The sequence below is a fragment of the Pseudonaja textilis genome, chromosome Z (assembly GCF_049901715.1).
Source record: "Pseudonaja textilis isolate UNSWEBS1 chromosome Z, rPseTex1.2, whole genome shotgun sequence".
Lineage (NCBI taxonomy): Eukaryota > Metazoa > Chordata > Lepidosauria > Squamata > Elapidae > Pseudonaja > Pseudonaja textilis.
In genome coordinates, this window is record NC_142008.1 from 96,687,188 (window position 1) to 96,701,189 (window position 14,002).

The window sequence follows — 14,002 nt, forward strand, 5'->3', positions numbered from 1 at the left end:
ATTATCTGAAGAAAAGAAAACGTATTTGGATTTTTACCCTGATTAAAACTCTTGAGGCAACCTTTTTGGAAAGATTCTTAATGTTATGTAGTTCATGCTACGATCTGTTATATTTTAAGGGCAGGGGAAGGAAAAGTACTGTTTTTGAAGGTTCTCTTTAAAAAAAAAAACACCCATAGGTACTTCTTGCTCTGCGACTGTTTCCTGCGTGTGTGTGTGTGTGTGCGCGTGTTTCTGTGTACGCGCGCGTGTGTGTGTATGTTATCAGGAGCAGGAAATAGGAGCTGGAAGAGCGAGCGAGTACAGAGGCTATTCCAGGCTACCGAAGGAAGGCGGAGGCGGAAGGGGACCATTTTAAATCATTTTTTCCCCTGTAGCAATAGCGAAATCGCCCTTTCCCCTTAATTTTCGGCCACGGGGAGGTGTGGCAAAGCTGCCTTAGGCCACAAAAGGTGAAGCCACCACGTGGGATGCATTATGGTGTTGCCAGTCTGACGGCGGCACATTTTGTGGTGTTAGACTGGAGGAGGGGAAAAGGAGAGGGCCGCTGGAAACCGAAGAGGGATAAGAGCCCGAGGAAACAACAGCAAAAGAGGAAGAAAAGCACCGGAGAAGCTCCCCCCCCCCCTACCGCGCACCCATCTCCTGCAAGCACCTCCCCAAAACAGCCACTTCCATGGTCTACAGATGCTAAAGATGGATTTTCTTTGTCAAGCAAACTGGGAAGTGATGTAAGTCCAACCCCCATCTCCTAATCAGGATCAGCCGGGCGAACGGGGAGGGGGTTTCGTAACGGAGCAGGGGAATTTTTGAGGGGTCAGAGTGGTGCTGCCTCCCCGAGAATGCGCTCGCTTGGGCTGCTGCCGAGGATGATGCCGTTGCTCTCCCGGGAAAGGAACGGTCCATGATTCTTCCTAGGGGGTTGGGGGGACATCGCCGGGTAGCAAACTGTGCGCCCCGTAGCCTCGGCCCAGCGCCTCGAGTCTCCGGGGAAAGGGGGGGGTATGGGGGGATGATGCGCGATTGTTTAGGAGAGAAGCAAGCGCTTCCCCATGGTTATTTGTATCATTCCTCCTCCCTACCCCATCTATATTTCTGAACCCCATTATTCTCGCCCCTGGATTTCTTTCTTTTAGGATCAACTCCCCTCCCCCTGTCGTTTCTTCCTCCCCAAAAGCTAGAAGGCTAAAGCCCTCATCTAATATTTGTGTTGACTATCCCTTGCTAAATCAGTTCTCACCCCTTCCTCAATTTAATGTTACCCATTCAACTTTGCTTTCCATTTTATATCAGGTTGGGGCTCCTGTCTTCCACCCCCCTTTTCCCCAGAAGGGCCTGTGGTGTTCCATTTCTCCCCCCCATCTTATTGCTGACTAATCTAAATTAATATTGTGTTTTTCCCTCTCCCCAATTTGTAATTGCACATCTCTTCTCCATTAGACTGGGTTGTTCCTGTTAATTGCTTTCCTGATCCATAACCCCCCTTTTCCTTTCTATTTACCTTTCTAATCCTAGGACCTGTGTACCACTCTCCTAATCCAATTTTCCGTATTAAATTATGTCTAAAAAAGCTCAATAATTTGACAGCATCCAGGATTGGAAAGGTTGGAAATAAAGTAGGAGGGTAATCGGTAGGGATGGAGCACCCAACAAAGGGGCCAATGTCATTAAAGATATAATTGTTTTTTTTAATGGAAAACATAACTAAAATATCAGTGAGATGTATAATCTATTTTCTGGCCACTTTCCCCATTACTTGCCATACGGATGGTAGGGATTGTGCCTCTACATTCCCTACTGTATTTACTGCCCTTTCCATCTGCTGTTCCTTTACTTTCCCTGCATGCCATCTGGGCTTTGTGTTTTCTCCCCCCCACCACCACCACCTTTTCCTAGTTTGCCTGTCTTTTGTGAGCCTCCCTATATTTTTTAATGCAGACTGTACCCTCATTCTATCCCATACACAATTTTGGTCTGTATCTTGATACTTAATCTTGGATTTGTTCCCTGCCTAGACTTCTAATTAATCAAAGTCGGGATGTGAAACTAAGTAAGAACTCCAGATGAGTTGTGTTGAGTTCCATAATGGAAAAAAGGCAGAGCAGGAACATATTAAATAAGGAGTAAATCGACCTATATTGATCTTCTAGTTTGCAGTTAGGCTGCAATCCCATTAAATTCCAGGGGTGCTCTTCCCCCCCTCCCCCGATTCCACATCATGCAGCTAGAGGATGGATTGTTTGTTTGATTCCTCCCATTGCTGTCATAATACTTCCAGCAAGTTCCTTCTGCTTTTCCATTTGTTACATAACTTTTAAACCTATTCCCCATTCTACCTAATCAAATTCTACCTTATTAGGGTTCAGTCTTCAGACACTGATTCTGAAAAGATGCTGAGAATTTGCTGAGAGTTTTTGCTTGTCCTGAGGTATAAATGTGTGGCTTCCTTTCTATTTCATAACCCCAGAGGCATCTAATGCCCCTTATTTCATGGGTGGGAACTTGTAAGGAGGGACCAAGATGATGATGGGCGTTTGTTTTGAGTTCTTGCTCGTCTTTTTCCCTGAGCTTGATGTTGACTTTACTATGAGGCAATGGTAAAATTGTTGCCTCTGGAGGCCAACTTTAGATTTTGTGAATAGCAGAAGGTAAACAGCAAATCTCTAGGGCAGGGGTCTTTAACCATGGCAACTTTAAGACTTGTAGACTTCAACTCCCAGAGTTCCTCAGCCAGCAAAGGAACTCTGGGAGTTGAAGTCTACAAGTCTTAAAGTTGCCAAGGTTGGAGACCCCTGCTCTAGGATACAATCTGGTGGGACAGTCCCCTCTACAAGTTACGTTGATATGAATGGGGCACCTATTTAAGGCCATCTCGTGGTTCTGTTTTCAGTGTTGATTACTTCACACAATACTATGAGACATTCTTGCAATTTTGAATGCCCAAATAGGCACCATAGTTCGAGAAGTGATAAAACTGCATCCATGTACCTGACATTATGGAGCATTATGGAAATTACTTGGGTATGCCTTTCTCCAGTATGCCATCAATGGGATGAGTTTATGAAGGGTAGTTTTTTCTCTCACATTCTCCCTTTGTTTTGTTTTAGTTTTTCCTTTTAGTAATTCTTGGCCTTCTGTAGCTATCTATGGACACTAAATCTCTTTATTGTAGGTTTTTTAAATAGTAATCTTGTTAAATATTATAATTAAAAGGATAAAAACTAATACAAGAAAAAATAAGAACACAGTAAACAAGAAGAAAAAAACCATATAAACAAAAGACTTTCCCTTTATCACAACAAATATAAATAATTTTAGTAATTTATCAACTTTTAAAATACAGCAAATAATCTCTTCTTCCCCTATCTCTTCTGTTAACTATAAAAATATCCTACAAACCTCGTTATTCAGTCCTAGTTAGCAAATCTCAATTAAAGGAGATAAGAGAGATAACATCTATTTTAACCTTGATCAAATAAAACAATTTTATATTCCTTCCTTTACTTTTAGCAATCTTTAATCCCTTCAAACAATGTCCCAAAACTTTATTTCTTTTCATTTTTTCTTTGATCCGTCTCACAAAATCCTTTAAAAGTTTAACAAGTCCCTTTTGTAAATCCAGTGTAGAAAATTATCTTTTGGTTTGTTATTTACATATTCCTTTTAATTATTAAAACATCCAGTTTCATTTGTACATCCAATTTAGCATCTTTTTCTACATCATTGTTGTCGCCTATCATATTTAAATCCAGTTTTAGATCTGTCTCAGTCTTGTTCAGAAAAAGTTGTTCCTCTTCCATATTATTTTTTAAACACAGTATATCTATAAAGGCAGACACCGTTAAAATTAATTCCTGCGTCAATTATTCCCAGATATTCTTATTTCCCTCTAGTATCCAATTTTCAGAGTTCAAACCTATCATTTTTTTTAAACAATTAAAAACAACTGCTTTCCCATGGGAAGGATCTTTTTAATTAAATTCAGAGTCTTATTTCAAATCCATCTAGACCCTTAATCTGTTTGTAATTTTCAAAAAACAGTGTTCTCACCATTTTTTTTCCTGTTTATTCCAAAAAAGAGTAAGCGTGTTTTTTTTTAAAGTAAACTTTTATTTATTTATTTATTGTTGAAGGAAATGTATACAGTGCTGTAAAATCTGTCACTTCCAAAGTTCCTAATCGCTGAAAAATAGTTAATAAATTATTTCCAAAAGTTGCTAGAAAACAGAAGTTTATTAACCCTGGGCCAACTATGATTTGAGTGAAGCTGGCATTCTCCGCTCCCAGAACTCTAAACCTGCCAGATACCAGTGCTTTGTTACCTCCTTATGGGGAGCAACTCTCTGGAGCACTTGTGGGAGATCTCAAGTCTTCTCTTTTTCTGGAGAGGAATCCTAATGATTGATCTATTCACAAATTCTTGATTCCACTGGAGTTATTGGCTCCAGTCTCTGGACTGGAGCTGTTTTCAGTTCAACATTTCTTCTCCAGAGGTGATCTTTACTGTACACCTTGCCTTCTGGAGCAGAGGTTTCCCTCTAATTTCATTTTTTGTGTACTTCTCCAATATTTAATATTTCTACCTTTATTTTGATATCTTCTGATTTTTATTCCTGTTGGTTAGGAGATTAGGAGGAAGAAACAAAGCAGAGTCATGGTTCTAAGATAGTGAAGTTTAAAGAGGACTGACAGAAATTCATGAAAGTAGCCAACTATGACTCAGGCTTTTATGTCGCATCCTCCCCTCTCCAATGTCAAAGGGTAATCTCAAATGTTAACCTTTTGATTGTGTCACTTATGTGCTGGATGTGGAGAAAAGGATCATTTACAGCTTTATTTTTGCAGTTGGGAAATGGGTCATTTCAGAACATTTGCTGTGTGGATTTAGTGGGGAGACCTGACCAGTCTAGACTTTCCAATCTATATGGTTTAGATTGTCGAATGTGCATTTCTTATATGCCTATTTCCCACATTTAATATATAAATGGAAGGAATGGTCTTTGAACACAATCTTTGGAAGTGTTCCTGGATTTTATCTGGATTTTTCCATCACATCATGTGGATTTTTATATTGGCTATAAATCTTGGCTTTCCTTTTCTTTTATTCACTTATGCAAAATTTCTTGTACTTAGAATATCAAAAATAAACTCGAATGTACCATGTAGTAAATTATTTGAAGTATACAAAGAAGACAGGTGGTTACTTACTGGACGTTTATAGTACTTTGAGAAGATTTGTTATAAAATGCTTCTTTATAAGAAAATCCCCTCTCTTAGTCAACAGTGCCCTCTGTATATATGATGTATACATTATACTATAGATGTTTTTGTAGATTTTCACGGGTATAGGTATGTAGGTCTAGGTGTGTTTGGGTCTTTTCCCATGTAAGATTAAGAGTATCTTGGCAATGTTTCGGCAAGGTCCCACTCACCATCCTCAGGCTGGTGCTTTCGACTTCATGCCAGTGCAAGCAGTGTGTGATCGGAGCTGCTGTCTCTCTATAAATACTGGCGGGTGGTGGTGGTTTGCTGGTCTGGTTGGCTGTGCTGTTGCCTCTTGATTGGTTGATGGAGTTGATGTTGGTGTAATGGGCTATGTGATGGTCTTGTGAATTTTGTTGTGGAGATATCCTGGATCTTGTGCTTTAAGCTCCTGGGTCATTTGTCACCACACAACCCATTACCCAAGCCGTTACAACACAGGAGGCTAATGGAAAAGAGATCAAAACACAACGACCCAGGAGCTTAAAACACAAGATCCAGGATATCTACACAACAAAACTCACAAGGCCATCACACAGCCCATTACACTAACATCAACTTCATCAACCAATCAAGAGGCAACAGCACAGCCAACCAGACCAGCACACCAGCCCCCCCACCAGTATTTATAGAGAGATGGCAGCTCCGATCACATACTGCTTGCACTGGCATGAAGTCGAAAGCACCAGCCTGAGGATGGCAAGTGGGACCTCGCCGAAACGTCGCCAAGATACTCTTAATCTTACACGGGAAAAGACCAGAACACACCTAGACCTATATACTATAGATGTGTCTAGCAAGGCATTTATATATTTTAACACATGATATTCTCCCATCATTTGTCTGTCTGCAGACTCCTACATTCTACCTAAGTGTGTAACCTGATGTTGTCATGTCTTAAACACCAGCTGTTTCCCTTTCCTCTCCCATTTTTTTTTCATCATGTCTGGTGAAGCGCTTTTAGCTTGCATGTTATTTTAGAAACTTCAGTTGGCCTAATAAGAATGTTACCTTAAGATGGCGTAGGTGTTTTTATTTTTACTTCATTACTTTTATTTTGCTTTGCTTTATATATTTATAAATGCAGCTTTCCTAAGGATACATTTTTGTATATGGCTGCCATTTTTTCTGTTTCAATGTTGGAGATCAGAAATCTAAGATTTACTCTGATCCAAAGATTAATCTGAGGAATGGGTTCAAAGCTACTCATATTGAAAAATGCAACCTACACATGAATATACATGTATTATAGGGATACAAGTCTTTTCTCTCTTCTAGGTTTAAAATAAACCATTGTTTTACTTAGATTTGTACTTTTGCCATTTTTTAAAAAATATATTATTCTCCAGACATTCTCCCCCACCCCCTACCCCAAGCTCTCCGATTCTCAATTATGTGTTCCTAGCAGGTATGGGTAGGCTTTTCTTTAACTGAATGTCTTTAAATACAGATCCCTATAGTAACTGCAAAACTCCTTTACAAAGCACAATTTTAAAAATAAATGATTGAATGGTAAAAGAAAATGACATTTACCTGCAGCAGAAAATAGCACATGTGCATGTGCATGCATTTGTGCCAATACCTGGAATGACCTTGAAACTGTAGCATATTGAATTAGCTGGTTGGGTGTGCAAATCTAAATAGCTGTTGACTGCCAGTAAATTTAATTTGGACAGCTTCAGTTTTTAGAATTAACTCTTTTCCCTTCCATTACTATCTCACCTCTATTGCCGTCTGCAAATGCAACCAAGATAGCTCTGTGCAATGTAGTTTTAGCCAGGTTACCGGAGCTGAAACCTGGAGGGTTAATATTCAACACACACACACACACACACACACACACACACACACACGGTGGCAGGGAAAGGGCACTTGGGAGTTCTGAGCACTGAGTAGTTCCTTTATTGTTGCTTCTCTCCTACAAACAGAATCTTGCCAGACTAAAGCAATTATCTGTTATAACTAGTATACTAATATATAAGGTATATTCTGTGACTTATAAGGGAGGGTTCAATTGCCCTCTGGGAATTGGCCAATCTCTCCTATGTCTCCTGATTACATTCCACTACATCAAGGATGTCAAACACGCGGCCTATGGGCTGGATGTGTCACGCGCTGGTAATGCCCATCCCCATTTTAACAAAGGGGGGGAAAGTCACGATACATCACGTGACAACGCCATGATGATGTGAGTTTGACGCCCCTCACTATTTCTATTTTTTTAAAAAAAGTTGTGATAATGAACCTCAATAAATATATAGCATGGGCTATTCAACCATCTGATCTTTAATTAATAAGAATGAATTGTTAAGAATGGTTAAAAAAAGTTGTTGGTAAATTTACAAGGAATAAGAAAAAAAAAAAGTAGTCAAATTCAACATTTTGTAAGAATCAAAAGGTAGAGGTAAGTCTTGCTCTTCCAAACTATATTACAGGACAAAATGTTTGTCATTGCTAATAAAATGATAAAATCTTCAAATAGTACCCATGTCTTCCCCAAAGTACGCCTACCCCAAAAGTAAGCCCTTCCTAATCTTTTGGGGTGGGCCTAATATAAGGTTGGTATGGCCAGCCCAAGAGGCAGCCCTTCCCTTCCCTGCTCACCTTGGCTGCTTAGCTGCGGCCCGCAGATCAGCTGATCCAGCAAGGGATCTGTCTCTTCAGGTGCCTGGAGATGTTTCTGGCAATAAGGCAGAAAGCCATGTGGCCTGTCAGAATTGGCTGCTCCCGCTGCCTTCACCCAGCTGCTGCTGCTTGAGAAAAGGACGACAAGGCAGACAGTTCTAAAAGACTGTGGGATGCATGTGCTTATGTAGAAGCAAAGTGCAGCCTGTCCCTTTCAAGCAATCAAGTGTGTGTGTGTGTGTGTATGTGTGAGAGAGAGAGACAGAGAGACAGAGAGAGAGAGATGACGGAGGGGAGTAACAAGAATCGCAGGCAATGCTGTTTGAAAGGGTTTCCTCTCTTATTTTTCTCACACACACAAACACAAACACACACAGAGAGACATTTGTGGAGAAACGGCGGAGGGCAGGCAACTAGGGTGGCGAGGCTCAGCGTTTGGGCTCCGGCACACTCTTGTATCCCCGGGCAGCGGCTGCACATACATGGTGCCTCCAGCTCACTGAGTGTGGCCTGCTGATCTCGGCTGATGGCAGCTCTGACCCAACCCTGGATGCCAATGTTGCAGGCAGGAACCAGCTATGCCGATCCTGCTTCATGGCCGCACAGACGGAACCCACACTGGCCACTGCTTCACATGCGAAAGGAGGCACTATGAGGGAGCCCATTTGTTGCATTGGCTGGGTGGGTGTTGCCCATACAGGTGCTGGGCCTTGGGGTGCCACCCTGAGGAGGTGCCAAGCTAGAGGCAGGGGTGGATCAGTCCCCTTACCTGGTTGCCTTCCCTCAACCGTTTCTTTATGTGTGTGTGTGGGGGGGGGGATGGCAGAGAGGAAACCCTTTCAAACAGTGTTGCCTGCAATTCTTGTTACTCCCCTCCATCGTTTCTCTTCTCTGTCTCTCTGTCTCACACATACAGACATTTGATTGCTTGAAAGGGACAGGCTGCGCTTTGCTTCTACCATAAGGCTCCGCTCCAAGCCTTCAGCATATCCCAGGATTACAACACTGAAGGCTCACCAGGAAAACGGGTAGAGGGATTTTTCTGCTTGTCCTCCTTTTCTCAGTCTGTGCTGAGCTTAAGAAAAGGAGCACAGGCAGGAAAATCCCCCTACCCGTTTTCCTGCCAATCGCCAAAAAAAGCTTCCCCCCAAGCCTTCAGCGTATCCCAGGATTGCAACCCTGAAGGCTCGGCAAGAAAATGCTGTTTCGAGAAAACATGCAGAAACAGATCAGCAGAGCTGCTGCCCTTTTCTGAGCCTGAACGTCCTCCGCAAAACAGCTGAGCTGAGCTGAGCCTGCGTGGCTTCACTAAACAGCTGATTTTGTTTTGCGGAACTGTTTAACAAAGACTTGCAAGCTCAGCACAGCTTTTTTGTGGAGGACATTCAGATTCTGAAAATGATTCAGGTCAGCTGGTTTGGTAAGGCCATGGAGGTGCTTCCTGGTACTGGAAAAAAAATGGGAAAAATATAAGACTTCCCCAAAACTAAGACCTGCTGTCTTTTCTGGCGGTCTAAAAAATAAGACTCAGTCTTATTTTCAAAGAAACACAGTAGGACAGTGGTGGCTAACGTTTTTGGGCTCCTGTGCTAAAAATTGCACACACGTTAGTGCGCACACACTTGCGTGCTAGCACTCAGAATGCAATTTGCACCCCCCACGCCTCCTGCGTATGCACATGCAATCCCCACCCCCATGTCAACCCCTGCCACCGCCTTACCTGCACTGTGCCTCACAGCTGATTTTTCGGTTGGTTTGAGGCCTTTTTTGGCCTCCCAGAGGCTTGGAAAAAGCCACTACAAGGCTTCTCAGGCCATATAATATGCCTGTTTTGTCACTTCCGGTATTATAGGAAGTGATAAAACAGGCCTATTCATCCTGAAAAGCCTTGCAGAGGTTTTTTCAAAGCCTCTGGGAGGCCAAAAAAGACCTGAAACTAGCAAAAAAATCAGCTATTCACCATCATGCTGGTAGAACATAACACTGAGAGGAGCAATGTGCACCCCCAACGCCTCCTACGTATGCACACGCAATCCCCCCGTCATGTCACCCCCTGCCGCCGCCTTACCTGCACTGTGCCTCACAGCTTATTTTTCGGTTGGTTTGAGGCCTTTTTCGGCCTCCCAGAGGCTTGGAAAAAGCTGTTACAAGGCTTCTCGGGCCATATAATATGCCTGTTTTGTCACTTCCGGTATTATAGGAAGTGATAAAACAGGCCTATTCATCCTGAAAAGCCTTGCAGAGGCTTTTTCAAAGCCTCTGGGAGGCCAAAAAAGACCTGAAACTAGTAGAAAAATCAGCTATTCGCCATCATGCTGGTAGAACATAACATTGAGAGGAGCTGGTGCAACTAAGGGGTTTAACAGATACTTATGATACAGGGACAACAAAAAGTACAAAAATGTTAAAAAAACATAATGCAAAGTTTGATAAAAAAAGTATGAAATCTTATGAGAAAAATAATAATTCAAACAATCTCACTGGTAGCCTCTCCTTTAAAATTTGCTTTAATTTTGGAAACAACTATAGTAAGAAAAATGCAACTACAGTACCATCCATTTATACTCCATGAACAGATCAAAGACATACCAAGAACTATTTGGTGAAGCTGGAACATGCCATTGTTGATGTCTCTACAGGGGAAAATAAAAACTGACCTCAAGAATAAGGGACAGACTCTTTAAAAATGCTAAGAATTTGGAATGCTCATGCATAATCAAGAGCATATATTAGAGCATATAAATATAGGTTAGTCCTCAACTTATGACCACAATTGGAACCAGAATTTCCATTACTGAGCGAAGTCATTTTAAGATTTTACAAACTTTTCTGCTTCGATTGTTAAGCAAATTACTAAAGTTAAGAGCATCATGTGGTTGTTAAGCAAATCCAACTTCCCCCATTGACTCTGCTTGTCAGAAACTAGCTGGAAAGGTGACAAATGGTGATCCTATGGCTTTGGGATGCTGCAACACTTCTAAATACACACTGGTTGCTAAAGTGCCCAAAGTTTGATCATGTGTCCATCGGGATGCTGTAACAGTTGTAAATGCAAGGATCAGACCTAAGTCTTTATTTTCACTGCTGTTGCTAAACAAATGGCTTTAAGCTGATGACTACCTGTATATAAACTGTTACTCAGCTGTCACACTGAGACAGAACAAATAAAAAAACCTGCATAATAAATTGGTTGAAAAATTTTAAAGAAACAGTTACAAAAAAACAATGAGAAAAATTATGAAACAAATGTATAAAATTTGCTCCAAGTAATAACTTATGACAAACTTTGCATAAAATATATTATAGGTGTTATACAACTGTGTCAATAATTCCTAAGATAGATAAATCATATATTAATTAAAGTTGAAAATGCTATAAAATAGAAAGAACATAATTGTGTGGCAGACATGTAACCCTCAGGCCCACCCTGAAAAGTATGACAGAAATATACAGCAATATTCAGAGAAATCAAATATAAAATAAAACTGCAATCCTCACTAGGCATAATTCCAAAACATATAACAACATATAATTTACTAAGATGTGTTTAAAGTGGAAGGATAAATTTACCACATTAGAAAAGAGATATGTTACCAAAGACATCAGACTGGGACATTAAACTTGGAGAATATGCACTAAGGGCAAAATTAACAGCATATATTCACAACAGAAGTTTAATTAAATTTAAGCAAGAATGGCTTCCATTTATACTATATATCCGTGATGGTGAACCTGTGGCACGTGTGCCGGAAGTGGCATGCAGAGCCATTTCTGCCGGCACGCGAGAGGTCACCCGCATGTGTGTGCGCGCCCCTGCCAGCCAGCTGATTGTTGGTTATCTGCTGCACATGCACGGAGGGGGGAGTCTCACGCACATGCACAGAGGTGCAAGGCATGTGGGGGTCACACATGTATGTGCAAGGGGGCAGGGAGGTCACGTGCACATTGCATTATGAGTGGAAGCATGTGTGTGCATGCATGCATGCTCGTTTGCAGACTTTCAGCACGTGATGAGAAAAAGGTTAGCCATCCCTGCTATATATTATGCAACAAGGCAAATATCAGTATCAATAAATGTAGTTTTCAATAGGAAAAGGAACTGTTTAAAGATTTGAAATCAGAGACGCACAAAAAATTTAAACATCTATAAGTTTTGTACATTATTTATTTATCAAACAAATAATGTCATATTGAAAGGAGGACTATTTTGAACTAATTATTTAGCATTCCTCTTTAACTGTATTCTTATAATAGGACTAGTTACACAGACCAGACCGGACTTTTATTTTAGCAATAAATTGGAAAGCCATTGAAAGGAACCTTTCTTGTTCTTTTTCCCCCCTGCAAATGATATCCCTGCCACTGCTGTCCTTCATCTAAAGCTGTTATTAGCGATAAACCAGATGTGTGCCTTTAGTTCACAGCCATTGTAAGGGTGAGACTAAAATAACATGCATTTATCTTTAACTGCAGGGCTATAAAAAATAGCCACCTATTCTTCCTCTGGCCTCTTTTGTCTTCTTCTCATGCAATGAGCAGTTGCTTTAGAGGACATATGTTGAAATATGTCCACAAGGTATTGAAAGAAAAGGCCTTCAGTGCCCCTTAGGCGGGCAGCCATCTGCACATGTAATGGGAATACCACCTTACCAGTAGGCTTGAAGGAAACTTCAGTCACTGCTCTAAATAGTTTTTATCCATGGGACAAGAATAGGAAGAGGCTCCATCTTGTTTTCCTGTTCAGACAACAAACATTCTTGGACCAGCTAAAGATATTGGGTTGTGCATCTGCATTTGTTTTTAAAATTTGCATTGTAAGCCAAATGATTAGGAAAGGAGCAAACACAATCACTCCCCATACCATTATATGCATGTAAAGATACATATGGGCTGCCTACATTATAATCTGAAGAAGTAATTTAAGTCCTATTATGGTTAAAATGTTCAATATGTGTCATCTCTGATAGTATATGCATAATCTCTCAGAATAAAAGAAAAATCATTTGGTTTTAAAGGCTGTCTCACAATGACTGTATTTACATAGTTTTGAAAAAAATCATATTGTCTGGTCCTCTCTTGCAATTGTGACCACTGAAACTGGCTAATCTAGATCAGAGGCCACATAGGGCATCTATCAAAACCATGCCTTCCACTTTCAAGGTCAAGAAATGAATGACAAGAAATTTGCTATCACATAAATGCAAGAGAAAGAGATATAGGTAAAACTTAAAGCCAGTGTGATATTTAAAAAATAATAAAAGAAATTCTGTGATGTGGACTTTGTGATGTTAATTATCCTTTGCCAACCATTTTATTCTCCTCAAGAGTTTTCCTCATTCTATTTGAAATGTATATTCCTCTGCAAACTTTCATAAACTCTAGCTGAAGAGAAATTCCCAGATTCACTCCTCATTGTGTTAGGAGATTTCAGCAGTGCTAACTTAAGCCAAGAACTACCAAGATACTTTCAGCATGTCAAATATCTTATTAGAGGCAAGAATACTTTAGACCACTGCTACACAACATTAAAAGATGCTTATCGGTCTTTACCATGAGCATCGGTGGGACACTCTGATCATTGTATGATTCATCTTGCACCTGCTTATAAACAAAGGCTTAAAACCATAAAACCAACAATTTAATCAATGAAGTCTTGGACTGAGGAGCCAGAGTTAAAGCTACAGGCTTGCCTTGATTGCACAGATTGCAACGTTTTACAACATACCTCTGTAGACTTGGATGGACTCACAGATACTGTAACATCATATGTTAGTTTTTCTGACAACCTATGTGTGCTGACCAGAAACCTGTAAATATATAGTAACAACAGACTTTGGTTCACAGCTGAACTCAAGCAGGTACATCGTGCCAAAGAGGAAGCCTACAGGAAAGGAGATAGAATGCTGTACAATCAGGCCACAAATGTATTAACAAGGGAGACCAGAGTAGCAAAAAGAAACTGCAAGCTGAAAAGCAGAGGAATCAGCCCTTAACAAATGAACCAGCAAATGTGTCGAAAACTCTTAAAAATATCACTGGTTCCATGCTGAAGGGAATCAACAACTGATAAATGATCTGAATGTGTTTTACTGTAGGTTAGAGAGGAAATCACTGT

The 14,002-nt window shown here is 40.7% G+C and overlaps 1 protein-coding gene across 4 annotated transcripts in view; it reads left to right on the forward strand.

The window, feature by feature from the left end:
• The first annotated feature begins 311 nt into the window (after positions 1-311).
• Positions 312-14,002, forward strand: part of TBKBP1 (TBK1 binding protein 1) — a 75,310-nt gene continuing 61,619 nt past the window's right edge. For 2 of the 4 annotated variants that reach the window (XM_087917825.1, XM_087917826.1), the window contains exon 1: positions 610-731. The gene's annotated coding sequence lies outside the window, so the exon portion shown is untranslated. Of the gene's footprint in view, positions 732-14,002 lie in introns of all 4 variants that reach the window. The other 2 variants (XM_026710845.2, XM_087917827.1) reach the window with 2 other exon arrangements.